Source organism: Acipenser ruthenus, chromosome 2 (genome assembly GCF_902713425.1).
Source record: "Acipenser ruthenus chromosome 2, fAciRut3.2 maternal haplotype, whole genome shotgun sequence".
Taxonomy (NCBI): domain Eukaryota; kingdom Metazoa; phylum Chordata; class Actinopteri; order Acipenseriformes; family Acipenseridae; genus Acipenser; species Acipenser ruthenus.
In genome coordinates, this window is record NC_081190.1 from 99,176,952 (window position 1) to 99,204,222 (window position 27,271).

General features: G+C 40.6%; 17 non-coding genes and 1 pseudogene across 17 annotated transcripts; all 18 read left to right on the top strand.

Annotated features, from left to right (window-relative positions):
* Positions 1-1,438: 1,438 nt before the first annotated feature.
* Positions 1,439-1,557, top strand: LOC131706326 (5S ribosomal RNA). The gene has a single exon (XR_009310615.1). It is a non-coding gene; the product is annotated as a 5S ribosomal RNA (ribosomal RNA).
* An 892-nt stretch (positions 1,558-2,449) lies between these two features.
* Positions 2,450-2,613, top strand: LOC131707532 (U1 spliceosomal RNA). Its single transcript, XR_009311205.1, has one exon. It is a non-coding gene; the product is annotated as a U1 spliceosomal RNA (small nuclear RNA).
* Positions 2,614-4,354: 1,741 nt separating this feature from the next.
* On the top strand, positions 4,355-4,473 carry LOC131706334 (5S ribosomal RNA). The gene has a single exon (XR_009310616.1). It is a non-coding gene; the product is annotated as a 5S ribosomal RNA (ribosomal RNA).
* Positions 4,474-5,370: 897 nt separating this feature from the next.
* LOC131707862 (U1 spliceosomal RNA) lies at positions 5,371-5,511 on the top strand (annotated as a pseudogene).
* A 1,733-nt stretch (positions 5,512-7,244) lies between these two features.
* Positions 7,245-7,363, top strand: LOC131706344 (5S ribosomal RNA). The gene has a single exon (XR_009310617.1). It is a non-coding gene; the product is annotated as a 5S ribosomal RNA (ribosomal RNA).
* Positions 7,364-8,255: 892 nt separating this feature from the next.
* Positions 8,256-8,419, top strand: LOC131707152 (U1 spliceosomal RNA). Its single transcript, XR_009311014.1, has one exon. It is a non-coding gene; the product is annotated as a U1 spliceosomal RNA (small nuclear RNA).
* Positions 8,420-10,150: 1,731 nt separating this feature from the next.
* On the top strand, positions 10,151-10,269 carry LOC131706355 (5S ribosomal RNA). Its single transcript, XR_009310618.1, has one exon. It is a non-coding gene; the product is annotated as a 5S ribosomal RNA (ribosomal RNA).
* Positions 10,270-11,162: 893 nt separating this feature from the next.
* LOC131707153 (U1 spliceosomal RNA) lies at positions 11,163-11,326 on the top strand. The gene has a single exon (XR_009311015.1). It is a non-coding gene; the product is annotated as a U1 spliceosomal RNA (small nuclear RNA).
* A 1,739-nt stretch (positions 11,327-13,065) lies between these two features.
* LOC131706369 (5S ribosomal RNA) lies at positions 13,066-13,184 on the top strand. The gene has a single exon (XR_009310620.1). It is a non-coding gene; the product is annotated as a 5S ribosomal RNA (ribosomal RNA).
* Positions 13,185-14,077: 893 nt separating this feature from the next.
* On the top strand, positions 14,078-14,241 carry LOC131707154 (U1 spliceosomal RNA). The gene has a single exon (XR_009311016.1). It is a non-coding gene; the product is annotated as a U1 spliceosomal RNA (small nuclear RNA).
* Positions 14,242-15,956: 1,715 nt separating this feature from the next.
* LOC131706379 (5S ribosomal RNA) lies at positions 15,957-16,075 on the top strand. The gene has a single exon (XR_009310621.1). It is a non-coding gene; the product is annotated as a 5S ribosomal RNA (ribosomal RNA).
* An 893-nt stretch (positions 16,076-16,968) lies between these two features.
* Positions 16,969-17,132, top strand: LOC131707157 (U1 spliceosomal RNA). The gene has a single exon (XR_009311017.1). It is a non-coding gene; the product is annotated as a U1 spliceosomal RNA (small nuclear RNA).
* A 1,756-nt stretch (positions 17,133-18,888) lies between these two features.
* Positions 18,889-19,007, top strand: LOC131706746 (5S ribosomal RNA). The gene has a single exon (XR_009310774.1). It is a non-coding gene; the product is annotated as a 5S ribosomal RNA (ribosomal RNA).
* Positions 19,008-19,900: 893 nt separating this feature from the next.
* LOC131707159 (U1 spliceosomal RNA) lies at positions 19,901-20,064 on the top strand. Its single transcript, XR_009311018.1, has one exon. It is a non-coding gene; the product is annotated as a U1 spliceosomal RNA (small nuclear RNA).
* Positions 20,065-21,793: 1,729 nt separating this feature from the next.
* LOC131706751 (5S ribosomal RNA) lies at positions 21,794-21,912 on the top strand. The gene has a single exon (XR_009310775.1). It is a non-coding gene; the product is annotated as a 5S ribosomal RNA (ribosomal RNA).
* Positions 21,913-22,805: 893 nt separating this feature from the next.
* LOC131707160 (U1 spliceosomal RNA) lies at positions 22,806-22,969 on the top strand. The gene has a single exon (XR_009311019.1). It is a non-coding gene; the product is annotated as a U1 spliceosomal RNA (small nuclear RNA).
* Positions 22,970-24,698: 1,729 nt separating this feature from the next.
* On the top strand, positions 24,699-24,817 carry LOC131706390 (5S ribosomal RNA). The gene has a single exon (XR_009310622.1). It is a non-coding gene; the product is annotated as a 5S ribosomal RNA (ribosomal RNA).
* An 892-nt stretch (positions 24,818-25,709) lies between these two features.
* LOC131707164 (U1 spliceosomal RNA) lies at positions 25,710-25,873 on the top strand. The gene has a single exon (XR_009311020.1). It is a non-coding gene; the product is annotated as a U1 spliceosomal RNA (small nuclear RNA).
* Positions 25,874-27,271: the final 1,398 nt, after the last annotated feature.

Genomic DNA, 27,271 nt, shown 5'->3' on the forward strand with positions numbered 1-27,271 from the left:
AGCTTATCAGTTTTATTTATTTAGTTGATGTTTTTTATTCAGATAAACTGTGCATCACAACTGCTGCTGCTGCTGCTGCTGCTGCTGCTGCAGAGTCACTTACAATAGGACCTGGGTTTTACATCTCATTTGAAGGAAGGAGCACAAGGAGGTTAAGGGACTTGCTCAGGGACAGGGTCACACACAATGAGCCAGTGGCTGAGCTGGGATTGAACCAGGAACCTCCCGGTAACAAGAGCTTTTCTTTAACCACCTGACCACTAAGCCCCTTAAAACATATCTTGGCAGACAAACACTTTAATTAGACAACATAAAACCACATACAAGCAGATTTACAAGCAGGGCTGCAATCGCGTTCGCGCTCTCCCCTGATGTTATAGTCAAAGTTAAAAACACAGGTATTGAAAGCAATTAGCGATTATCTATATATCTCCAGCAGGTGGCTCTGTCAGACTGGGAATGAGATTTTGTTTTTTCTTTCGGAGCGTATAATGTTCTAGAAAGTACCAAAGTGTTTTATGTACATGTATTGTGAAGTGTTTCATCTTGAGAAGACAAAGTAACGAGTCAGCGGCACGTGTATCAAAGTTACAAAGTTGCTAATATTAAAGAAGACGAGGTTCAGCGGTACAGTTGTTTTTTTTAAAACATAGTGTTTCAGCTCTGTACAGACGTTCTATGTCGTTATCCGTTATTGATTCAGCTTTATTTAGATGATTGCCTTTACCTTGTTTTAATTTCCCGTTCCTCTGAGATACGAATCTACCAGCTTTACATCTTTTTTTTTTTTTTTTAACGTATTCTCATTTTGTTGATCATTAATGCACATTTCTGTACTGTGGGTGTTGTCGAGCGATTGAAAACGAGACATTTTGTGTTTGAATTGAAAGTGATGGTCTCGAGGAGTCGAACAAGTCACAATAAGCCTTCATCCATGTATCATGTAACCACATGTATGCTGTCTCTAACTGGAGGAGAGGGACCCTTGCAGTACTGCTCAGCCTACAGAACCACACGAGTTGTTTGAAAGGGGGATTTATTTTGTAGAATAAACATCAAATTGGTTTCAGGGCATACAGTCCTCCAACGGCAACACAGCTCAGTACAGCTGAGATCCATTACAACACTGCTGCAGATTCAAACTAAAAGAGGGTAATATACAAAATGGATGCCTTTGAGAACTTAACACTTTCAATGCCAACGTGTGGCTACTACTTTGTGAACATACAATTTCGCAAGAATCTAATGGCACTTTTAATGCTGCTATATATACACACACAGACACACGGACACACGGGCCCGCACACGTGGAGCCCAGAGCTGCTTAAATGTTAACGTTTGTGACAAATTAGAGATCTGGAAATCCCTCCCCCAACCTGTCATTGCATGAATGATATTAACTTAATACTATGAAAGAGATAAACCAAGACTGTCGTTCGCTTACGGCCATACCACCTTGAGAACGCCCGATCTCGTCTGATCTCGGAAGCTAAGCAAGGTCGGGCCTGGTTAGTACTTGGATGGGAGACCGCCTGGGAATACCAGGTGCTGTAAGCTTTTCTTTCTGCAGCTTGACAGGGGGCGCTATTTCCCTTGTTATTTATGTTACTAACCTGGAAGCTGTAAGTCTAAACATCGTTTTCTTTTTTTGGTTTTTTTATTGTCCCATTCCACACACGAACAAGTATTGTATCAGCCTTTACTGGTTTTGAAAACTGAGTTAGGACAGAAAGGGTTATCGTATTATATTCTAAGCCGAAACTACCAGTAGCGGTCCGATACAAACAAATGTGAACAGGGTTAAGACAAAAGTACTGACGAGTTTTGCTAGTTATGGTTAGTTTAATTAATTAAAAAAAGAAATAACAGTTGATGAAGTACTTTTTATTATAGTAACAGAACGAGACATGTTTTAAAGCCACAAACTGCGTGTTTAGATTATTGTGCCAAACAAGAGAACAAAACGAGCATATCAACCAAGAACGGATTTAGTGACCCGTTCATTCGTTCGAGTTTATTTATATTATGTGTGACCTTAACAAATGTTTGACCAATGTTTTGCTTGCTTTCTTTTTGAAAGTCGTACATTTGTTACATTTTTTTTATTTCGTTTACGCAGACGTGTATACAGACCCGTCGCTTCTTTTGCGGAACATCTCACATGCTGCTGCACGAATGACGTCGTCCTGTGTAAATCCTGGCATCTTGTCCTCCAATGATAAAGGCGCATGCAAATATATACCGAGAGGCATTACGGGAATGCAATTTATAAATACTTATACTGAAAACTGAAGGAACCCATTACACCCAACAGACTGGAAAGTGCGATATGATAACAATGAAAATGTTATATTAGGAAAAGAGTGTTTCTTTAAATTGCAGATGTAGGCACCGTTTCTTTGAAAAATGTCTCTTGTGGACGGGTGACGACTCGCAATGTGTATAACTCATACTTACCTGGCAGGGGAGATACCATGATCATGAAGGTGGTTCACCCAGGGCGAGGCTCGGCCATTGCACTCCGGCTGTGCTGACCCCTGCGAATTCCCCAAATGCGGGAATCTCGACTGCATAATTTCTGGTAGTGGGGGACTGCGTCCGCGCTCTCCCCTGAAACTATGGTCAAAGACAGAAACAAACACGAACCCGTCGGAGGAACTCACTCACTCACTCACTCACTCACTAGTTATTCAACAACTCTCCGGCAGGCGGCTTCGTCACACAGGGAGTCAGGTTTTCTTTAAAAGGAGCTCAATGTTTTTAGCTTTCTGACTGTCAAATAAATAGCTACGTGGTTCCTGCACATCTATTTCCATGTTTCGTTATTTTTTATTGACAAGACTAAAAGTAAAGACTCAGCAGTGTCTGTATCAAAGTTTTTATTTTTATTTTAAATAATTGGAAATCATTTTCGAGCTTATCAGTTTTATTTATTTAGTTGATGTTTTTTATTCAGATAAACTGTGCATCACAACTGCTGCTGCTGCTGCTGCTGCTGCTGCTGCAGAGTCACTTACAATAGGACCTGGGTTTTACATCTCATTTGAAGGAAGGAGCACAAGGAGGTTAAGGGACTTGCTCAGGGACAGGGTCACACACAATGAGCCAGTGGCTGAGCTGGGATTGAACCAGGAACCTCCCGGTAACAAGAGCTTTTCTTTAACCACCTGACCACTAAGCCCCTTAAATCATATCTTGGCAGACAAACACTTTAATTAGACAACATAAAACCACATACAAGCAGATTTACAAGCAGGGCTGCAATCGCGTTCGCGCTCTCCCCTGATGTTATAGTCAAAGTTAAAAACACAGGTATTGAAAGCAATTAGCGATTATCTATATATCTCCAGCAGGTGGCTCTGTCAGACTGGGAATGAGATTTTGTTTTTTCTTTCGGAGCGTATAATGTTCTAGAAAGTACCAAAGTGTTTTATGTACATGTATTGTGAAGTGTTTCATCTTGAGAAGACAAAGTAACGAGTCAGCGGCACGTGTATCAAAGTTACAAAGTTGCTAATATTAAAGAAGACGAGGTTCAGCGGTACAGTTGTTTTTTTAAAACATAGTGTTTCAGTTCTGTACAGACGTTCTATGTCGTTATCCGTTATTGATTCAGCTTTAATTAGATGATTGCCTTTACCTTGTTTTAATTTCCCGTTCCTCTGAGATACGAATCTACCAGCTTTACATCTTTTTTTTTTTTTTTTTTAACGTATTCTCATTTTGTTGATCATTAATGCACATTTCTGTACTGTGGGTGTTGTCGAGCGATTGAAAACGAGACATTTTGTGTTTGAATTGAAAGTGATGGTCTCGAGGAGTCGAACAGGTCACAATAAGCCTTCATCCATGTATCATGTAACCACATGTATGCTGTCTCTAACTGGAGGAGAGGGACCCTTGCCGTACTGCTCAGCCTAAAGAACCACACGAGTTGTTTGAAAGGGGGATTTATTTTGTAGAATAAACATCAAATTGGTTTCAGGGCATACAGTCCTCCAACGGCAACACAGCTCAGTAGTACAGCTGAGATCCATTACAACACTGCTGCAGATTCAAACTAAAAGAGGGTAATATACAAAATGGATGCCTTTGAGAACTTAACACTTTCAATGCCAACGTGTGGCTACTACTTTGTGAACATACAATTTCGCAAGAATCTAATGGCACTTTTAATGCTGCTATATACACACACAGACACACGGACACACGGGCCCGCACACGTGGAGCCCAGAGCTGCTTAAATGTTAACGTTTGTGACAAATTAGAGATCTGGAAATCCCTCCCCCAACCTGTCATTGCATGAATGATATTAACTTAATACTATGAAAGAGATAAACCAAGACTGTCGTTCGCTTACGGCCATACCACCTTGAGAACGCCCGATCTCGTCTGATCTCGGAAGCTAAGCAAGGTCGGGCCTGGTTAGTACTTGGATGGGAGACCGCCTGGGAATACCAGGTGCTGTAAGCTTTTCTTTCTGCAGCTTGACAGGGGGCGCTATTTCCCTTGTTATTTATGTTACTAACCTGGAAGCTGTAAGTCTAAACATCGTTTTCTTTTTTTTGTTTTTTTATTGTCCCATTCCACACACGAACAAGTATTGTATCAGCCTTTACTGGTTTTGAAAACTGAGTTAGGACAGAAAGGGTTATCGTATTATATTCTAAGCCGAAACTACCAGTAGCGGTCCGATACAAACAAATGTGAACAGGGTTAAGACAAAAGTACTGACGAGTTTTGCTAGTTATGGTTAGTTTAATTAATTAAAAAAAGAAATAAAAGTTGATGAAGTACTTTTTATTATAGTAACAGAACGAGACATGTTTTAAAGCCACAAACTGCGTGTTTAGATTATTGTGCCAAACAAGAGAACAAAACGAGCATATCAACCAAGAACGGATTTAGTGACCCGTTCATTCGTTCGAGTTTATTTATATTATGTGTGACCTTAACAAATGTTTGACCAATGTTTTGCTTGCTTTCTTTCTTTTTGAAAGTCGTACATTTGTTACATTTTTTTTTATTTCGTTTACGCAGACGTGTATACAGACCCGTCGCTTCTTTTGCGGAACATCTCACATGCTGCTGCACGAATGACGTCGTCCTGTGTAAATCCTGGCATCTTGTCCTCCAATGATAAAGGCGCATGCAAATATATACCGAGAGGCATTACGGGAATGCAATTTATAAATACTTATACTGAAAACTGAAGGAACCCATTACACCCAACAGACTGGAAAGTGCGATATGATAACAATGAAAATGTTATATTAGGAAAAGAGTGTTTCTTTAAATTGCAGATGTAGGCACCGTTTCTTTGAAAAATGTCTCTTGTGGACGGGTGACGACTCGCAATGTGTACAACTCATACTTACCTGGCAGGGGAGATACCATGATCATGAAGGTGGTTCACCCAGGGCGAGGCTCGGCCATTGCGAATTCCCCAAATGCGGGAATCTCGACTGCATAATTTCTGGTAGTGGGGGACTGCGTTCGCGCTCTCCCCTGAAACTATGGTCAAAGACAGAAACAAACACGAACCCGTCGGAGGAAGGAACTCACTCACTAGTTGTTCAACAACTCTCCGGCAGGCGGCTTCGTCACACAGGGAGTCAGGTTTTCTTTAAAAGGAGCTCAATGTTTTTAGCTTTCTGACTGTCAAATAAATAGCTACGTGGTTCCTGCACATCTATTTCCATGTTTCGTTATTTTTTATTGACAAGACTAAAAGTAAAGACTCAGCAGTGTCTGTATCAAAGTTTTTATTTTTATTTTAAATAATTGGAAATCATTTTCGAGCTTATCAGTTTTATTTATTTAGTTGATGTTTTTTATTCAGATAAACTGTGCATCACAACTGCTGCTGCTGCTGCTGCTGCTGCTGCTGCTGCTGCAGAGTCACTTACAATAGGACCTGGGTTTTACATCTCATTTGAAGGAAGGAGCACAAGGAGGTTAAGGGACTTGCTCAGGGACAGGGTCACACACAATGAGCCAGTGGCTGAGCTGGGATTGAACCAGGAACCTCCCGGTAACAAGAGCTTTTCTTTAACCACCTGACCACTAAGCCCCTTAAATCATATCTTGGCAGACAAACACTTTAATTAGACAACATAAAACCACATACAAGCAGATTTACAAGCAGGGCTGCAATCGCGTTCGAGCTCTCCCCTGATGTTATAGTCAAAGTTAAAAACACAGGTATTGAAAGCAATTAGCGATTATCTATATATCTCCAGCAGGTGGCTCTGTCAGACTGGGAATGAGATTTTGTTTTTTCTTTCGGAGCGTATAATGTTCTAGAAAGTACCAAAGTGTTTTATGTACATGTATTGTGAAGTGTTTCATCTTGAGAAGACAAAGTAACGAGTCAGCGGCACGTGTATCAAAGTTACAAAGTTGCTAATATTAAAGAAGACGAGGTTCAGCGGTACAGTTGTTTTTTTAAAACATAGTGTTTCAGTTCTGTACAGACGTTCTATGTCGTTATCCGTTATTGATTCAGCTTTATTTAGATGATTGCCTTTACCTTGTTTTAATTTCCCGTTCCTCTGAGATACGAATCTACCAGCTTTACATCTTTTTTTTTTTTTTTTAACGTATTCTCATTTTGTTGATCATTAATGCACATTTCTGTACTGTGGGTGTTGTCGAGCGATTGAAAACGAGACATTTTGTGTTTGAATTGAAAGTGATGGTCTCGAGGAGTCGAACAGGTCACAATAAGCCTTCATCCATGTATCATGTAACCACATGTATGCTGTCTCTAACTGGAGGAGAGGGACCCTTGCCGTACTGCTCAGCCTAAAGAACCACACGAGTTGTTTGAAAGGGGGATTTATTTTGTAGAATAAACATCAAATTGGTTTCAGGGCATACAGTCCTCCAACGGCAACACAGCTCAGTAGTACAGCTGAGATCCATTACAACACTGCTGCAGATTCAAACTAAAAGAGGGTAATATACAAAATGGATGCCTTTGAGAACTTAACACTTTCAATGCCAACGTGTGGCTACTACTTTGTGAACATACAATTTCGCAAGAATCTAATGGCACTTTTAATGCTGCTATATACACACACAGACACACGGACACACGGGCCCGCACACGTGGAGCCCAGAGCTGCTTAAATGTTAACGTTTGTGACAAATTAGAGATCTGGAAATCCCTCCCCCAACCTGTCATTGCATGAATGATATTAACTTAATACTATGAAAGAGATAAACCAAGACTGTCGTTCGCTTACGGCCATACCACCTTGAGAACGCCCGATCTCGTCTGATCTCGGAAGCTAAGCAAGGTCGGGCCTGGTTAGTACTTGGATGGGAGACCGCCTGGGAATACCAGGTGCTGTAAGCTTTTCTTTCTGCAGCTTGACAGGGGGCGCTATTTCCCTTGTTATTTATGTTACTAACCTGGAAGCTGTAAGTCTAAACATCGTTTTCTTTTTTTTGTTTTTTTATTGTCCCATTCCACACACGAACAAGTATTGTATCAGCCTTTACTGGTTTTGAAAACTGAGTTAGGACAGAAAGGGTTATCGTATTATATTCTAAGCCGAAACTACCAGTAGCGGTCCGATACAAACAAATGTGAACAGGGTTAAGACAAAAGTACTGACGAGTTTTGCTAGTTATGGTTAGTTTAATTAATTAAAAAAGAAATAAAAGTTGATGAAGTACTTTTTATTATAGTAACAGAACGAGACATGTTTTAAAGCCACAAACTGCGTGTTTAGATTATTGTGCCAAACAAGAGAACAAAACGAGCATATCAACCAAGAACGGATTTAGTGACCCGTTCATTCGTTCGAGTTTATTTATATTATGTGTGACCTTAACAAATGTTTGACCAATGTTTTGCTTGCTTTCTTTTTGAAAGTCGTACATTTGTTACATTTTTTTTTATTTCGTTTACGCAGACGTGTATACAGACCCGTCGCTTCTTTTGCGGAACATCTCACATGCTGCTGCACGAATGACGTCGTCCTGTGTAAATCCTGGCATCTTGTCCTCCAATGATAAAGGCGCATGCAAATATATACCGAGAGGCATTACGGGAATGCAATTTATAAATACTTATACTGAAAACTGAAGGAACCCATTACACCCAACAGACTGGAAAGTGCGATATGATAACAATGAAAATGTTATATTAGGAAAAGAGTGTTTCTTTAAATTGCAGATGTAGGCACCGTTTCTTTGAAAAATGTCTCTTGTGGACGGGTGACGACTCGCAATGTGTACAACTCATACTTACCTGGCAGGGGAGATACCATGATCATGAAGGTGGTTCACCCAGGGCGAGGCTCGGCCATTGCACTCCGGCTGTGCTGACCCCTGCGAATTCCCCAAATGCGGGAATCTCGACTGCATAATTTCTGGTAGTGGGGGACTGCGTTCGCGCTCTCCCCTGAAACTATGGTCAAAGACAGAAACAAACACGAACCCGTCGGAGGAAGGAACTCACTCACTAGTTGTTCAACAACTCTCCGGCAGGCGGCTTCGTCACACAGGGAGTCAGGTTTTCTTTAAAAGGAGCTCAATGTTTTTAGCTTTCTGACTGTCAAATAAATAGCTACGTGGTTCCTGCACATCTATTTCCATGTTTCGTTATTTTTTATTGACAAGACTAAAAGTAAAGACTCAGCAGTGTCTGTATCAAAGTTTTTATTTTTATTTTAAATAATTGGAAATCATTTTCGAGCTTATCAGTTTTATTTATTTAGTTGATGTTTTTTATTCAGATAAACTGTGCATCACAACTGCTGCTGCTGCTGCTGCTGCTGCTGCTGCTGCAGAGTCACTTACAATAGGACCTGGGTTTTACATCTCATTTGAAGGAAGGAGCACAAGGAGGTTAAGGGACTTGCTCAGGGACAGGGTCACACACAATGAGCCAGTGGCTGAGCTGGGATTGAACCAGGAACCTCCCGGTAACAAGAGCTTTTCTTTAACCACCTGACCACTAAGCCCCTTAAATCATATCTTGGCAGACAAACACTTTAATTAGACAACATAAAACCACATACAAGCAGATTTACAAGCAGGGCTGCAATCGCGTTCGCGCTCTCCCCTGATGTTATAGTCAAAGTTAAAAACACAGGTATTGAAAGCAATTAGCGATTATCTATATATCTCCAGCAGGTGGCTCTGTCAGACTGGGAATGAGATTTTGTTTTTTCTTTCGGAGCGTATAATGTTCTAGAAAGTACCAAAGTGTTTTATGTACATGTATTGTGAAGTGTTTCATCTTGAGAAGACAAAGTAACGAGTCAGCGGCACGTGTATCAAAGTTACAAAGTTGCTAATATTAAAGAAGACGAGGTTCAGCGGTACAGTTGTTTTTTTAAAACATAGTGTTTCAGTTCTGTACAGACGTTCTATGTCGTTATCCGTTATTGATTCAGCTTTATTTAGATGATTGCCTTTACCTTGTTTTAATTTCCCGTTCCTCTGAGATACGAATCTACCAGCTTTACATCTTTTTTTTTTTTTTTTTTAACGTATTCTCATTTTGTTGATCATTAATGCACATTTCTGTACTGTGGGTGTTGTCGAGCGATTGAAAACGAGACATTTTGTGTTTGAATTGAAAGTGATGGTCTCGAGGAGTCGAACAGGTCACAATAAGCCTTCATCCATGTATCATGTAACCACATGTATGCTGTCTCTAACTGGAGGAGAGGGACCCTTGCCGTACTGCTCAGCCTAAAGAACCACACGAGTTGTTTGAAAGGGGGATTTATTTTGTAGAATAAACATCAAATTGGTTTCAGGGCATACAGTCCTCCAACGGCAACACAGCTCAGTACAGCTGAGATCCATTACAACACTGCTGCAGATTCAAACTAAAAGAGGGTAATATACAAAATGGATGCCTTTGAGAACTTAACACTTTCAATGCCAACGTGTGGCTACTACTTTGTGAACATACAATTTCGCAAGAATCTAATGGCACTTTTAATGCTGCTATATATACACACACAGACACACGGACACACGGGCCCGCACACGTGGAGCCCAGAGCTGCTTAAATGTTAACGTTTGTGACAAATTAGAGATCTGGAAATCCCTCCCCCAACCTGTCATTGCATGAATGATATTAACTTAATACTATGAAAGAGATAAACCAAGACTGTCGTTCGCTTACGGCCATACCACCTTGAGAACGCCCGATCTCGTCTGATCTCGGAAGCTAAGCAAGGTCGGGCCTGGTTAGTACTTGGATGGGAGACCGCCTGGGAATACCAGGTGCTGTAAGCTTTTCTTTCTGCAGCTTGACAGGGGGCGCTATTTCCCTTGTTATTTATGTTACTAACCTGGAAGCTGTAAGTCTAAACATCGTTTTCTTTTTTTTGTTTTTTTATTGTCCCATTCCACACACGAACAAGTATTGTATCAGCCTTTACTGGTTTTGAAAACTGAGTTAGGACAGAAAGGGTTATCGTATTATATTCTAAGCCGAAACTACCAGTAGCGGTCCGATACAAACAAATGTGAACAGGGTTAAGACAAAAGTACTGACGAGTTTTGCTAGTTATGGTTAGTTTAATTAATTAAAAAAAGAAATAAAAGTTGATGAAGTACTTTTTATTATAGTAACAGAACGAGACATGTTTTAAAGCCACAAACTGCGTGTTTAGATTATTGTGCCAAACAAGAGAACAAAACGAGCATATCAACCAAGAACGGATTTAGTGACCCGTTCATTCGTTCGAGTTTATTTATATTATGTGTGACCTTAACAAATGTTTGACCAATGTTTTGCTTGCTTTCTTTTTGAAAGTCGTACATTTGTTACATTTTTTTTTATTTCGTTTACGCAGACGTGTATACAGACCCGTCGCTTCTTTTGCGGAACATCTCACATGCTGCTGCACGAATGACGTCGTCCTGTGTAAATCCTGGCATCTTGTCCTCCAATGATAAAGGCGCATGCAAATATATACCGAGAGGCATTACGGGAATGCAATTTATAAATACTTATACTGAAAACTGAAGGAACCCATTACACCCAACAGACTGGAAAGTGCGATATGATAACAATGAAAATGTTATATTAGGAAAAGAGTGTTTCTTTAAATTGCAGATGTAGGCACCGTTTCTTTGAAAAATGTCTCTTGTGGACGGGTGACGACTCGCAATGTGTACAACTCATACTTACCTGGCAGGGGAGATACCATGATCATGAAGGTGGTTCACCCAGGGCGAGGCTCGGCCATTGCACTCCGGCTGTGCTGACCCCTGCGAATTCCCCAAATGCGGGAATCTCGACTGCATAATTTCTGGTAGTGGGGGACTGCGTTCGCGCTCTCCCCTGAAACTATGGTCAAAGACAGAAACAAACACGAACCCGTCAGAGGAAGGAACTCACTCACTCACTCACTAGTTGTTCAACAACTCTCCGGCAGGCGGCTTCGTCACACAGGGAGTCAGGTTTTCTTTAAAAGGAGCTCATTGTTTTTAGCTTTCTGACTGTCAAATAAATAGTTACGTGGTTCCTGCACATCTATTTCCATGTTTCGTTATTTTTTATTGACAAGACTAAAAGTAAAGACTCAGCAGTGTCTGTATCAAAGTTTTTATTTTTATTTTAAATAATTGGAAATCATTTTCGAGCTTATCAGTTTTATTTATTTAGTTGATGTTTTTTATTCAGATAAACTGTGCATCACAACTGCTGCTGCTGCTGCTGCTGCTGCTGCTGCTGCAGAGTCACTTACAATAGGACCTGGGTTTTACATCTCATTTGAAGGAAGGAGCACAAGGAGGTTAAGGGACTTGCTCAGGGACAGGGTCACACACAATGAGCCAGTGGCTGAGCTGGGATTGAACCAGGAACCTCCCGGTAACAAGAGCTTTTCTTTAACCACCTGACCACTAAGCCCCTTAAATCATATCTTGGCAGACAAACACTTTAATTAGACAACATAAAACCACATACAAGCAGATTTACAAGCAGGGCTGCAATCGCGTTCGCGCTCTCCCCTGATGTTATAGTCAAAGTTAAAAACACAGGTATTGAAAGCAATTAGCGATTATCTATATATCTCCAGCAGGTGGCTCTGTCAGACTGGGAATGAGATTTTGTTTTTTCTTTCGGAGCGTATAATGTTCTAGAAAGTACCAAAGTGTTTTATGTACATGTATTGTGAAGTGTTTCATCTTGAGAAGACAAAGTAACGAGTCAGCGGCACGTGTATCAAAGTTACAAAGTTGCTAATATTAAAGAAGACGAGGTTCAGCGGTACAGTTGTTTTTTTAAAACATAGTGTTTCAGTTCTGTACAGACGTTCTATGTCGTTATCCGTTATTGATTCAGCTTTATTTAGATGATTGCCTTTACCTTGTTTTAATTTCCCGTTCCTCTGAGATACGAATCTACCAGCTTTACATCTTTTTTTTTTTTTTTTTAACGTATTCTCATTTTGTTGATCATTAATGCACATTTCTGTACTGTGGGTGTTGTCGAGCGATTGAAAACGAGACATTTTGTGTTTGAATTGAAAGTGATGGTCTCGAGGAGTCGAACAGGTCACAATAAGCCTTCATCCATGTATCATGTAACCACATGTATGCTGTCTCTAACTGGAGGAGAGGGACCCTTGCCGTACTGCTCAGCCTAAAGAACCACACGAGTTGTTTGAAAGGGGGATTTATTTTGTAGAATAAACATCAAATTGGTTTCAGGGCATACAGTCCTCCAACGGCAACACAGCTCAGTAGTACAGCTGAGATCCATTACAACACTGCTGCAGATTCAAACTAAAAGAGGGTAATATACAAAATGGATGCCTTTGAGAACTTAACACTTTCAATGCCAACGTGTGGCTACTACTTTGTGAACATACAATTTCGCAAGAATCTAATGGCACTTTTAATGCTGCTATATACACACACAGACACACGGACACACGGGCCCGCACACGTGGAGCCCAGAGCTGCTTAAATGTTAACGTTTGTGACAAATTAGAGATCTGGAAATCCCTCCCCCAACCTGTCATTGCATGAATGATATTAACTTAATACTATGAAAGAGATAAACCAAGACTGTCGTTCGCTTACGGCCATACCACCTTGAGAACGCCCGATCTCGTCTGATCTCGGAAGCTAAGCAAGGTCGGGCCTGGTTAGTACTTGGATGGGAGACCGCCTGGGAATACCAGGTGCTGTAAGCTTTTCTTTCTGCAGCTTGACAGGGGGCGCTATTTCCCTTGTTATTTATGTTACTAACCTGGAAGCTGTAAGTCTAAACATCGTTTTCTTTTTTTTGTTTTTTTATTGTCCCATTCCACACACGAACAAGTATTGTATCAGCCTTTACTGGTTTTGAAAACTGAGTTAGGACAGAAAGGGTTATCGTATTATATTCTAAGCCGAAACTACCAGTAGCGGTCCGATACAAACAAATGTGAACAGGGTTAAGACAAAAGTACTGACGAGTTTTGCTAGTTATGGTTAGTTTAATTAATTAAAAAAAGAAATAAAAGTTGATGAAGTACTTTTTATTATAGTAACAGAACGAGACATGTTTTAAAGCCACAAACTGCGTGTTTAGATTATTGTGCCAAACAAGAGAACAAAACGAGCATATCAACCAAGAACGGATTTAGTGACCCGTTCATTCGTTCGAGTTTATTTATATTATGTGTGACCTTAACAAATGTTTGACCAATGTTTTGCTTGCTTTCGTTTTGAAAGTCGTACATTTGTTACATTTTTTTTTATTTCGTTTACGCAGACGTGTATACAGACCCGTCGCTTCTTTTGCGGAACATCTCACATGCTGCTGCACGAATGACGTCGTCCTGTGTAAATCCTGGCATCTTGTCCTCCAATGATAAAGGCGCATGCAAATATATACCGAGAGGCATTACGGGAATGCAATTTATAAATACTTATACTGAAAACTGAAGGAACCCATTACACCCAACAGACTGGAAAGTGCGATATGATAACAATGAAAATGTTATATTAGGAAAAGAGTGTTTCTTTAAATTGCAGATGTAGGCACCGTTTCTTTGAAAAATGTCTCTTGTGGACGGGTGACGACTCGCAATGTGTACAACTCATACTTACCTGGCAGGGGAGATACCATGATCATGAAGGTGGTTCACCCAGGGCGAGGCTCGGCCATTGCACTCCGGCTGTGCTGACCCCTGCGAATTCCCCAAATGCGGGAATCTCGACTGCATAATTTCTGGTAGTGGGGGACTGCGTTCGCGCTCTCCCCTGAAACTATGGTCAAAGACAGAAACAAACACGAACCCGTCGGAGGAAGGAACTCACTCACTCACTCACTAGTTGTTCAACAACTTTCCGGCAGGCGGCTTCGTCACACAGGGAGTCAGGTTTTCTTTAAAAGGAGCTCATTGTTTTTAGCTTTCTGACTGTCAAATAAATAGTTACGTGGTTCCTGCACATCTATTTCCATGTTTCGTTATTTTTTATTGACAAGACTAAAAGTAAAGACTCAGCAGTGTCTGTATCAAAGTTTTTATTTTTATTTTAAATAATTGGAAATCATTTTCGAGCTTATCAGTTTTATTTATTTAGTTGATGTTTTTTATTCAGATAAACTGTGCATCACAACTGCTGCTGCAGAGTCACTTACAATAGGACCTGGGTTTTACATCTCATTTGAAGGAAGGAGCACAAGGAGGTTAAGGGACTTGCTCAGGGACAGGGTCACACACAATGAGCCAGTGGCTGAGCTGGGATTGAACCAGGAACCTCCCGGTAACAAGAGCTTTTCTTTAACCACCTGACCACTAAGCCCCTTAAATCATATCTTGGCAGACAAACACTTTAATTAGACAACATAAAACCACATACAAGCAGATTTACAAGCAGGGCTGCAATCGCGTTCGCGCTCTCCCCTGATGTTATAGTCAAAGTTAAAAACACAGGTATTGAAAGCAATTAGCGATTATCTATATATCTCCAGCAGGTGGCTCTGTCAGACTGGGAATGAGATTTTGTTTTTTCTTTCGGAGCGTATAATGTTCTAGAAAGTACCAAAGTGTTTTATGTACATGTATTGTGAAGTGTTTCATCTTGAGAAGACAAAGTAACGAGTCAGCGGCACGTGTATCAAAGTTACAAAGTTGCTAATATTAAAGAAGACGAGGTTCAGCGGTACAGTTGTTTTTTTAAAACATAGTGTTTCAGTTCTGTACAGACGTTCTATGTCGTTATCCGTTATTGATTCAGCTTTATTTAGATGATTGCCTTTACCTTGTTTTAATTTCCCGTTCCTCTGAGATACGAATCTACCAGCTTTACATCTTTTTTTTTTTTTTTTTAACGTATTCTCATTTTGTTGATCATTAATGCACATTTCTGTACTGTGGGTGTTGTCGAGCGATTGAAAACGAGACATTTTGTGTTTGAATTGAAAGTGATGGTCTCGAGGAGTCGAACAGGTCACAATAAGCCTTCATCCATGTATCATGTAACCACATGTATGCTGTCTCTAACTGGAGGAGAGGGACCCTTGCCGTACTGCTCAGCCTAAAGAACCACACGAGTTGTTTGAAAGGGGGATTTATTTTGTAGAATAAACATCAAATTGGTTTCAGGGCATACAGTCCTCCAACGGCAACACAGCTCAGTAGTACAGCTGAGATCCATTACAACACTGCTGCAGATTCAAACTAAAAGAGGGTAATATACAAAATGGATGCCTTTGAGAACTTAACACTTTCAATGCCAACGTGTGGCTACTACTTTGTGAACATACAATTTCGCAAGAATCTAATGGCACTTTTAATGCTGCTATATACACACACAGACACACGGACACACGGGCCCGCACACGTGGAGCCCAGAGCTGCTTAAATGTTAACGTTTGTGACAAATTAGAGATCTGGAAATCCCTCCCCCAACCTGTCATTGCATGAATGATATTAACTTAATACTATGAAAGAGATAAACCAAGACTGTCGTTCGCTTACGGCCATACCACCTTGAGAACGCCCGATCTCGTCTGATCTCGGAAGCTAAGCAAGGTCGGGCCTGGTTAGTACTTGGATGGGAGACCGCCTGGGAATACCAGGTGCTGTAAGCTTTTCTTTCTGCAGCTTGACAGGGGGCGCTATTTCCCTTGTTATTTATGTTACTAACCTGGAAGCTGTAAGTCTAAACATCGTTTTCTTTTTTTTGTTTTTTTATTGTCCCATTCCACACACGAACAAGTATTGTATCAGCCTTTACTGGTTTTGAAAACTGAGTTAGGACAGAAAGGGTTATCGTATTATATTCTAAGCCGAAACTACCAGTAGCGGTCCGATACAAACAAATGTGAACAGGGTTAAGACAAAAGTACTGACGAGTTTTGCTAGTTATGGTTAGTTTAATTAATTAAAAAAAGAAATAAAAGTTGATGAAGTACTTTTTATTATAGTAACAGAACGAGACATGTTTTAAAGCCACAAACTGCGTGTTTAGATTATTGTGCCAAACAAGAGAACAAAACGAGCATATCAACCAAGAACGGATTTAGTGACCCGTTCATTCGTTCGAGTTTATTTATATTATGTGTGACCTTAACAAATGTTTGACCAATGTTTTGCTTGCTTTCTTTTTGAAAGTCGTACATTTGTTACATTTTTTTTTATTTCGTTTACGCAGACGTGTATACAGACCCGTCGCTTCTTTTGCGGAACATCTCACATGCTGCTGCACGAATGACGTCGTCCTGTGTAAATCCTGGCATCTTGTCCTCCAATGATAAAGGCGCATGCAAATATATACCGAGAGGCATTACGGGAATGCAATTTATAAATACTTATACTGAAAACTGAAGGAACCCATTACACCCAACAGACTGGAAAGTGCGATATGATAACAATGAAAATGTTATATTAGGAAAAGAGTGTTTCTTTAAATTGCAGATGTAGGCACCGTTTCTTTGAAAAATGTCTCTTGTGGACGGGTGACGACTCGCAATGTGTACAACTCATACTTACCTGGCAGGGGAGATACCATGATCATGAAGGTGGTTCACCCAGGGCGAGGCTCGGCCATTGCACTCCGGCTGTGCTGACCCCTGCGAATTCCCCAAATGCGGGAATCTCGACTGCATAATTTCTGGTAGTGGGGGACTGCGTTCGCGCTCTCCCCTGAAACTATGGTCAAAGACAGAAACAAACACGAACCCGTCGGAGGAAGGAACTCACTCACTCACTCACTCACTCACTCACTCACTAGTTATTCAACAACTCTCCGGCAGGCGGCTTCGTCACACAGGGAGTCAGGTTTTCTTTAAAAGGAGCTCAATGTTTTTAGCTTTCTGACTGTCAAATAAATAGCTACGTGGTTCCTGCACATCTATTTCCATGTTTCGTTATTTTTTATTGACAAGACTAAAAGTAAAGACTCAGCAGTGTCTGTATCAAAGTTTTTATTTTTATTTTAAATAATTGGAAATCATTTTCGAGCTTATCAGTTTTATTTATTTAGTTGATGTTTTTTATTCAGATAAACTGTGCATCACAACTGCTGCTGCTGCTGCTGCTGCTGCTGCTGCTGCAGAGTCACTTACAATAGGACCTGGGTTTTACATCTCATTTGAAGGAAGGAGCACAAGGAGGTTAAGGGACTTGCTCAGGGACAGGGTCACACACAATGAGCCAGTGGCTGAGCTGGGATTGAACCAGGAACCTCCCGGTAACAAGAGCTTTTCTTTAACCACCTGACCACTAAGCCCCTTAAAACATATCTTGGCAGACAAACACTTTAATTAGACAACATAAAACCACATACAAGCAGATTTACAAGCAGGGCTGCAATCGCGTTCGCGCTCTCCCCTGATGTTATAGTCAAAGTTAAAAACACAGGTATTGAAAGCAATTAGCGATTATCTATATATCTCCAGCAGGTGGCTCTGTCAGACTGGGAATGAGATTTTGTTTTTTCTTTCGGAGCGTATAATGTTCTAGAAAGTACCAAAGTGTTTTATGTACATGTATTGTGAAGTGTTTCATCTTGAGAAGACAAAGTAACGAGTCAGCGGCACGTGTATCAAAGTTACAAAGTTGCTAATATTAAAGAAGACGAGGTTCAGCGGTACAGTTGTTTTTTTAAAACATAGTGTTTCAGTTCTGTACAGACGTTCTATGTCGTTATCCGTTATTGATTCAGCTTTATTTAGATGATTGCCTTTACCTTGTTTTAATTTCCCGTTCCTCTGAGATACGAATCTACCAGCTTTACATCTTTTTTTTTTTTTTTTTTAACGTATTCTCATTTTGTTGATCATTAATGCACATTTCTGTACTGTGGGTGTTGTCGAGCGATTGAAAACGAGACATTTTGTGTTTGAATTGAAAGTGATGGTCTCGAGGAGTCGAACAGGTCACAATAAGCCTTCATCCATGTATCATGTAACCACATGTATGCTGTCTCTAACTGGAGGAGAGGGACCCTTGCCGTACTGCTCAGCCTAAAGAACCACACGAGTTGTTTGAAAGGGGGATTTATTTTGTAGAATAAACATCAAATTGGTTTCAGGGCATACAGTCCTCCAACGGCAACACAGCTCAGTAGTACAGCTGAGATCCATTACAACACTGCTGCAGATTCAAACTAAAAGAGGGTAATATACAAAATGGATGCCTTTGAGAACTTAACACTTTCAATGCCAACGTGTGGCTACTACTTTGTGAACATACAATTTCGCAAGAATCTAATGGCACTTTTAATGCTGCTATATACACACACAGACACACGGACACACGGGCCCGCACACGTGGAGCCCAGAGCTGCTTAAATGTTAACGTTTGTGACAAATTAGAGATCTGGAAATCCCTCCCCCAACCTGTCATTGCATGAATGATATTAACTTAATACTATGAAAGAGATAAACCAAGACTGTCGTTCGCTTACGGCCATACCACCTTGAGAACGCCCGATCTCGTCTGATCTCGGAAGCTAAGCAAGGTCGGGCCTGGTTAGTACTTGGATGGGAGACCGCCTGGGAATACCAGGTGCTGTAAGCGTTTCTTTCTGCAGCTTGACAGGGGGCGCTATTTCCCTTGTTATTTATGTTACTAACCTGGAAGCTGTAAGTCTAAACATCGTTTTCTTTTTTTTGTTTTTTTATTGTCCCATTCCACACACGAACAAGTATTGTATCAGCCTTTACTGGTTTTGAAAACTGAGTTAGGACAGAAAGGGTTATCGTATTATATTCTAAGCCGAAACTACCAGTAGCGGTCCGATACAAACAAATGTGAACAGGGTTAAGACAAAAGTACTGACGAGTTTTGCTAGTTATGGTTAGTTTAATTAATTAAAAAAAGAAATAAAAGTTGATGAAGTACTTTTTATTATAGTAACAGAACGAGACATGTTTTAAAGCCACAAACTGCGTGTTTAGATTATTGTGCCAAACAAGAGAACAAAACGAGCATATCAACCAAGAACGGATTTAGTGACCCGTTCATTCGTTCGAGTTTATTTATATTATGTGTGACCTTAACAAATGTTTGACCAATGTTTTGCTTGCTTTCTTTTTGAAAGTCGTACATTTGTTACATTTTTTTTTATTTCGTTTACGCAGACGTGTATACAGACCCGTCGCTTCTTTTGCGGAACATCTCACATGCTGCTGCACGAATGACGTCGTCCTGTGTAAATCCTGGCATCTTGTCCTCCAATGATAAAGGCGCATGCAAATATATACCGAGAGGCATTACGGGAATGCAATTTATAAATACTTATACTGAAAACTGAAGGAACCCATTACACCCAACAGACTGGAAAGTGCGATATGATAACAATGAAAATGTTATATTAGGAAAAGAGTGTTTCTTTAAATTGCAGATGTAGGCACCGTTTCTTTGAAAAATGTCTCTTGTGGACGGGTGACGACTCGCAATGTGTACAACTCATACTTACCTGGCAGGGGAGATACCATGATCATGAAGGTGGTTCACCCAGGGCGAGGCTCGGCCATTGCACTCCGGCTGTGCTGACCCCTGCGAATTCCCCAAATGCGGGAATCTCGACTGCATAATTTCTGGTAGTGGGGGACTGCGTTCGCGCTCTCCCCTGAAACTATGGTCAAAGACAGAAACAAACACGAACCCGTCGGAGGAAGGAACTCACTCACTAGTTGTTCAACAACTCTCCGGCAGGCGGCTTCGTCACACAGGGAGTCAGGTTTTCTTTAAAAGGAGCTCAATGTTTTTAGCTTTCTGACTGTCAAATAAATAGCTACGTGGTTCCTGCACATCTATTTCCATGTTTCGTTATTTTTTATTGACAAGACTAAAAGTAAAGACTCAGCAGTGTCTGTATCAAAGTTTTTATTTTTATTTTAAATAATTGGAAATCATTTTCGAGCTTATCAGTTTTATTTATTTAGTTGATGTTTTTTATTCAGATAAACTGTGCATCACAACTGCTGCTGCTGCTGCTGCTGCTGCTGCTGCAGAGTCACTTACAATAGGACCTGGGTTTTACATCTCATTTGAAGGAAGGAGCACAAGGAGGTTAAGGGACTTGCTCAGGGACAGGGTCACACACAATGAGCCAGTGGCTGAGCTGGGATTGAACCAGGAACCTCCCGGTAACAAGAGCTTTTCTTTAACCACCTGACCACTAAGCCCCTTAAATCATATCTTGGCAGACAAACACTTTAATTAGACAACATAAAACCACATACAAGCAGATTTACAAGCAGGGCTGCAATCGCGTTCGCGCTCTCCCCTGATGTTATAGTCAAAGTTAAAAACACAGGTATTGAAAGCAATTAGCGATTATCTATATATCTCCAGCAGGTGGCTCTGTCAGACTGGGAATGAGATTTTGTTTTTTCTTTCGGAGCGTATAATGTTCTAGAAAGTACCAAAGTGTTTTATGTACATGTATTGTGAAGTGTTTCATCTTGAGAAGACAAAGTAACGAGTCAGCGGCACGTGTATCAAAGTTACAAAGTTGCTAATATTAAAGAAGACGAGGTTCAGCGGTACAGTTGTTTTTTTAAAACATAGTGTTTCAGTTCTGTACAGACGTTCTATGTCGTTATCCGTTATTGATTCAGCTTTATTTAGATGATTGCCTTTACCTTGTTTTAATTTCCCGTTCCTCTGAGATACGAATCTACCAGCTTTACATCTTTTTTTTTTTTTTTTTTAACGTATTCTCATTTTGTTGATCATTAATGCACATTTCTGTACTGTGGGTGTTGTCGAGCGATTGAAAACGAGACATTTTGTGTTTGAATTGAAAGTGATGGTCTCGAGGAGTCGAACAGGTCACAATAAGCCTTCATCCATGTATCATGTAACCACATGTATGCTGTCTCTAACTGGAGGAGAGGGACCCTTGCCGTACTGCTCAGCCTAAAGAACCACACGAGTTGTTTGAAAGGGGGATTTATTTTGTAGAATAAACATCAAATTGGTTTCAGGGCATACAGTCCTCCAACGGCAACACAGCTCAGTAGTACAGCTGAGATCCATTACAACACTGCTGCAGATTCAAACTAAAAGAGGGTAATATACAAAATGGATGCCTTTGAGAACTTAACACTTTCAATGCCAACGTGTGGCTACTACTTTGTGAACATACAATTTCGCAAGAATCTAATGGCACTTTTAATGCTGCTATATACACACACAGACACACGGACACACGGGCCCGCACACGTGGAGCCCAGAGCTGCTTAAATGTTAACGTTTGTGACAAATTAGAGATCTGGAAATCCCTCCCCCAACCTGTCATTGCATGAATGATATTAACTTAATACTATGAAAGAGATAAACCAAGACTGTCGTTCGCTTACGGCCATACCACCTTGAGAACGCCCGATCTCGTCTGATCTCGGAAGCTAAGCAAGGTCGGGCCTGGTTAGTACTTGGATGGGAGACCGCCTGGGAATACCAGGTGCTGTAAGCGTTTCTTTCTGCAGCTTGACAGGGGGCGCTATTTCCCTTGTTATTTATGTTACTAACCTGGAAGCTGTAAGTCTAAACATCGTTTTCTTTTTTTTGTTTTTTTATTGTCCCATTCCACACACGAACAAGTATTGTATCAGCCTTTACTGGTTTTGAAAACTGAGTTAGGACAGAAAGGGTTATCGTATTATATTCTAAGACGAAACTACCAGTAGCGGTCCGATACAAACAAATGTGAACAGGGTTAAGACAAAAGTACTGACGAGTTTTGCTAGTTATGGTTAGTTTAATTAATTAAAAAAAGAAATAAAAGTTGATGAAGTACTTTTTATTATAGTAACAGAACGAGACATGTTTTAAAGCCACAAACTGCGTGTTTAGATTATTGTGCCAAACAAGAGAACAAAACGAGCATATCAACCAAGAACGGATTTAGTGACCCGTTCATTCGTTCGAGTTTATTTATATTATGTGTGACCTTAACAAATGTTTGACCAATGTTTTGCTTGCTTTCTTTTTGAAAGTCGTACATTTGTTACATTTTTTTTTATTTCGTTTACGCAGACGTGTATACAGACCCGTCGCTTCTTTTGCGGAACATCTCACATGCTGCTGCACGAATGACGTCGTCCTGTGTAAATCCTGGCATCTTGTCCTCCAATGATAAAGGCGCATGCAAATATATACCGAGAGGCATTACGGGAATGCAATTTATAAATACTTATACTGAAAACTGAAGGAACCCATTACACCCAACAGACTGGAAAGTGCGATATGATAACAATGAAAATGTTATATTAGGAAAAGAGTGTTTCTTTAAATTGCAGATGTAGGCACCGTTTCTTTGAAAAATGTCTCTTGTGGACGGGTGACGACTCGCAATGTGTACAACTCATACTTACCTGGCAGGGGAGATACCATGATCATGAAGGTGGTTCACCCAGGGCGAGGCTCGGCCATTGCACTCCGGCTGTGCTGACCCCTGCGAATTCCCCAAATGCGGGAATCTCGACTGCATAATTTCTGGTAGTGGGGGACTGCGTTCGCGCTCTCCCCTGAAACTATGGTCAAAGACAGAAACAAACACGAACCCGTCGGAGGAAGGAACTCACTCACTAGTTGTTCAACAACTCTCCGGCAGGCGGCTTCGTCACACAGGGAGTCAGGTTTTCTTTAAAAGGAGCTCAATGTTTTTAGCTTTCTGACTGTCAAATAAATAGCTACGTGGTTCCTGCACATCTATTTCCATGTTTCGTTATTTTTTATTGACAAGACTAAAAGTAAAGACTCAGCAGTGTCTGTATCAAAGTTTTTATTTTTATTTTAAATAATTGGAAATCATTTTCGAGCTTATCAGTTTTATTTATTTAGTTGATGTTTTTTATTCAGATAAACTGTGCATCACAACTGCTGCTGCTGCTGCTGCTGCTGCTGCTGCAGAGTCACTTACAATAGGACCTGGGTTTTACATCTCATTTGAAGGAAGGAGCACAAGGAGGTTAAGGGACTTGCTCAGGGACAGGGTCACACACAATGAGCCAGTGGCTGAGCTGGGATTGAACCAGGAACCTCCCGGTAACAAGAGCTTTTCTTTAACCACCTGACCACTAAGCCCCTTAAATCATATCTTGGCAGACAAACACTTTAATTAGACAACATAAAACCACATACAAGCAGATTTACAAGCAGGGCTGCAATCGCGTTCGCGCTCTCCCCTGATGTTATAGTCAAAGTTAAAAACACAGGTATTGAAAGCAATTAGCGATTATCTATATATCTCCAGCAGGTGGCTCTGTCAGACTGGGAATGAGATTTTGTTTTTTCTTTCGGAGCGTATAATGTTCTAGAAAGTACCAAAGTGTTTTATGTACATGTATTGTGAAGTGTTTCATCTTGAGAAGACAAAGTAACGAGTCAGCGGCACGTGTATCAAAGTTACAAAGTTGCTAATATTAAAGAAGACGAGGTTCAGCGGTACAGTTGTTTTTTTAAAACATAGTGTTTCAGTTCTGTACAGACGTTCTATGTCGTTATCCGTTATTGATTCAGCTTTATTTAGATGATTGCCTTTACCTTGTTTTAATTTCCCGTTCCTCTGAGATACGAATCTACCAGCTTTACATCTTTTTTTTTTTTTTTTTTAACGTATTCTCATTTTGTTGATCATTAATGCACATTTCTGTACTGTGGGTGTTGTCGAGCGATTGAAAACGAGACATTTTGTGTTTGAATTGAAAGTGATGGTCTCGAGGAGTCGAACAGGTCACAATAAGCCTTCATCCATGTATCATGTAACCACATGTATGCTGTCTCTAACTGGAGGAGAGGGACCCTTGCCGTACTGCTCAGCCTAAAGAACCACACGAGTTGTTTGAAAGGGGGATTTATTTTGTAGAATAAACATCAAATTGGTTTCAGGGCATACAGTCCTCCAACGGCAACACAGCTCAGTAGTACAGCTGAGATCCATTACAACACTGCTGCAGATTCAAACTAAAAGAGGGTAATATACAAAATGGATGCCTTTGAGAACTTAACACTTTCAATGCCAACGTGTGGCTACTACTTTGTGAACATACAATTTCGCAAGAATCTAATGGCACTTTTAATGCTGCTATATACACACACAGACACACGGACACACGGGCCCGCACACGTGGAGCCCAGAGCTGCTTAAATGTTAACGTTTGTGACAAATTAGAGATCTGGAAATCCCTCCCCCAACCTGTCATTGCATGAATGATATTAACTTAATACTATGAAAGAGATAAACCAAGACTGTCGTTCGCTTACGGCCATACCACCTTGAGAACGCCCGATCTCGTCTGATCTCGGAAGCTAAGCAAGGTCGGGCCTGGTTAGTACTTGGATGGGAGACCGCCTGGGAATACCAGGTGCTGTAAGCTTTTCTTTCTGCAGCTTGACAGGGGGCGCTATTTCCCTTGTTATTTATGTTACTAACCTGGAAGCTGTAAGTCTAAACATCGTTTTCTTTTTTTGGTTTTTTTATTGTCCCATTCCACACACGAACAAGTATTGTATCAGCCTTTACTGGTTTTGAAAACTGAGTTAGGACAGAAAGGGTTATCGTATTATATTCTAAGCCGAAACTACCAGTAGCGGTCCGATACAAACAAATGTGAACAGGGTTAAGACAAAAGTACTGACGAGTTTTGCTAGTTATGGTTAGTTTAATTAATTAAAAAAAGAAATAACAGTTGATGAAGTACTTTTTATTATAGTAACAGAACGAGACATGTTTTAAAGCCACAAACTGCGTGTTTAGATTATTGTGCCAAACAAGAGAACAAAACGAGCATATCAACCAAGAACGGATTTAGTGACCCGTTCATTCGTTCGAGTTTATTTATATTATGTGTGACCTTAACAAATGTTTGACCAATGTTTTGCTTGCTTTCTTTTTGAAAGTCGTACATTTGTTACATTTTTTTTATTTCGTTTACGCAGACGTGTATACAGACCCGTCGCTTCTTTTGCGGAACATCTCACATGCTGCTGCACGAATGACGTCGTCCTGTGTAAATCCTGGCATCTTGTCCTCCAATGATAAAGGCGCATGCAAATATATACCGAGAGGCATTACGGGAATGCAATTTATAAATACTTATACTGAAAACTGAAGGAACCCATTACACCCAACAGACTGGAAAGTGCGATATGATAACAATGAAAATGTTATATTAGGAAAAGAGTGTTTCTTTAAATTGCAGATGTAGGCACCGTTTCTTTGAAAAATGTCTCTTGTGGACGGGTGACGACTCGCAATGTGTACAACTCATACTTACCTGGCAGGGGAGATACCATGATCATGAAGGTGGTTCACCCAGGGCGAGGCTCGGCCATTGCACTCCGGCTGTGCTGACCCCTGCGAATTCCCCAAATGCGGGAATCTCGACTGCATAATTTCTGGTAGTGGGGGACTGCGTTCGCGCTCTCCCCTGAAACTATGGTCAAAGACAGAAACAAACACGAACCCGTCGGAGGAAGGAACTCACTCACTAGTTGTTCAACAACTCTCCGGCAGGCGGCTTCGTCACACAGGGAGTCAGGTTTTCTTTAAAAGGAGCTCAATGTTTTTAGCTTTCTGACTGTCAAATAAATAGCTACGTGGTTCCTGCACATCTATTTCCATGTTTCGTTATTTTTTATTGACAAGACTAAAAGTAAAGACTCAGCAGTGTCTGTATCAAAGTTTTTATTTTTATTTTAAATAATTGGAAATCATTTTCGAGCTTATCAGTTTTATTTATTTAGTTGATGTTTTTTATTCAGATAAACTGTGCATCACAACTGCTGCTGCTGCTGCTGCTGCTGCTGCTGCAGAGTCACTTACAATAGGACCTGGGTTTTACATCTCATTTGAAGGAAGGAGCACAAGGAGGTTAAGGGACTTGCTCAGGGACAGGGTCACACACAATGAGCCAGTGGCTGAGCTGGGATTGAACCAGGAACCTCCCGGTAACAAGAGCTTTTCTTTAACCACCTGACCACTAAGCCCCTTAAATCATATCTTGGCAGACAAACACTTTAATTAGACAACATAAAACCACATACAAGCAGATTTACAAGCAGGGCTGCAATCGCGTTCGCGCTCTCCCCTGATGTTATAGTCAAAGTTAAAAACACAGGTATTGAAAGCAATTAGCGATTATCTATATATCTCCAGCAGGTGGCTCTGTCAGACTGGGAATGAGATTTTGTTTTTTCTTTCGGAGCGTATAATGTTCTAGAAAGTACCAAAGTGTTTTATGTACATGTATTGTGAAGTGTTTCATCTTGAGAAGACAAAGTAACGAGTCAGCGGCACGTGTATCAAAGTTACAAAGTTGCTAATATTAAAGAAGACGAGGTTCAGCGGTACAGTTGTTTTTTTAAAACATAGTGTTTCAGTTCTGTACAGACGTTCTATGTCGTTATCCGTTATTGATTCAGCTTTATTTAGATGATTGCCTTTACCTTGTTTTAATTTCCCGTTCCTCTGAGATACGAATCTACCAGCTTTACATCTTTTTTTTTTTTTTTTTTAACGTATTCTCATTTTGTTGATCATTAATGCACATTTCTGTACTGTGGGTGTTGTCGAGCGATTGAAAACGAGACATTTTGTGTTTGAATTGAAAGTGATGGTCTCGAGGAGTCGAACAGGTCACAATAAGCCTTCATCCATGTATCATGTAACCACATGTATGCTGTCTCTAACTGGAGGAGAGGGACCCTTGCCGTACTGCTCAGCCTAAAGAACCACACGAGTTGTTTGAAAGGGGGATTTATTTTGTAGAATAAACATCAAATTGGTTTCAGGGCATACAGTCCTCCAACGGCAACACAGCTCAGTAGTA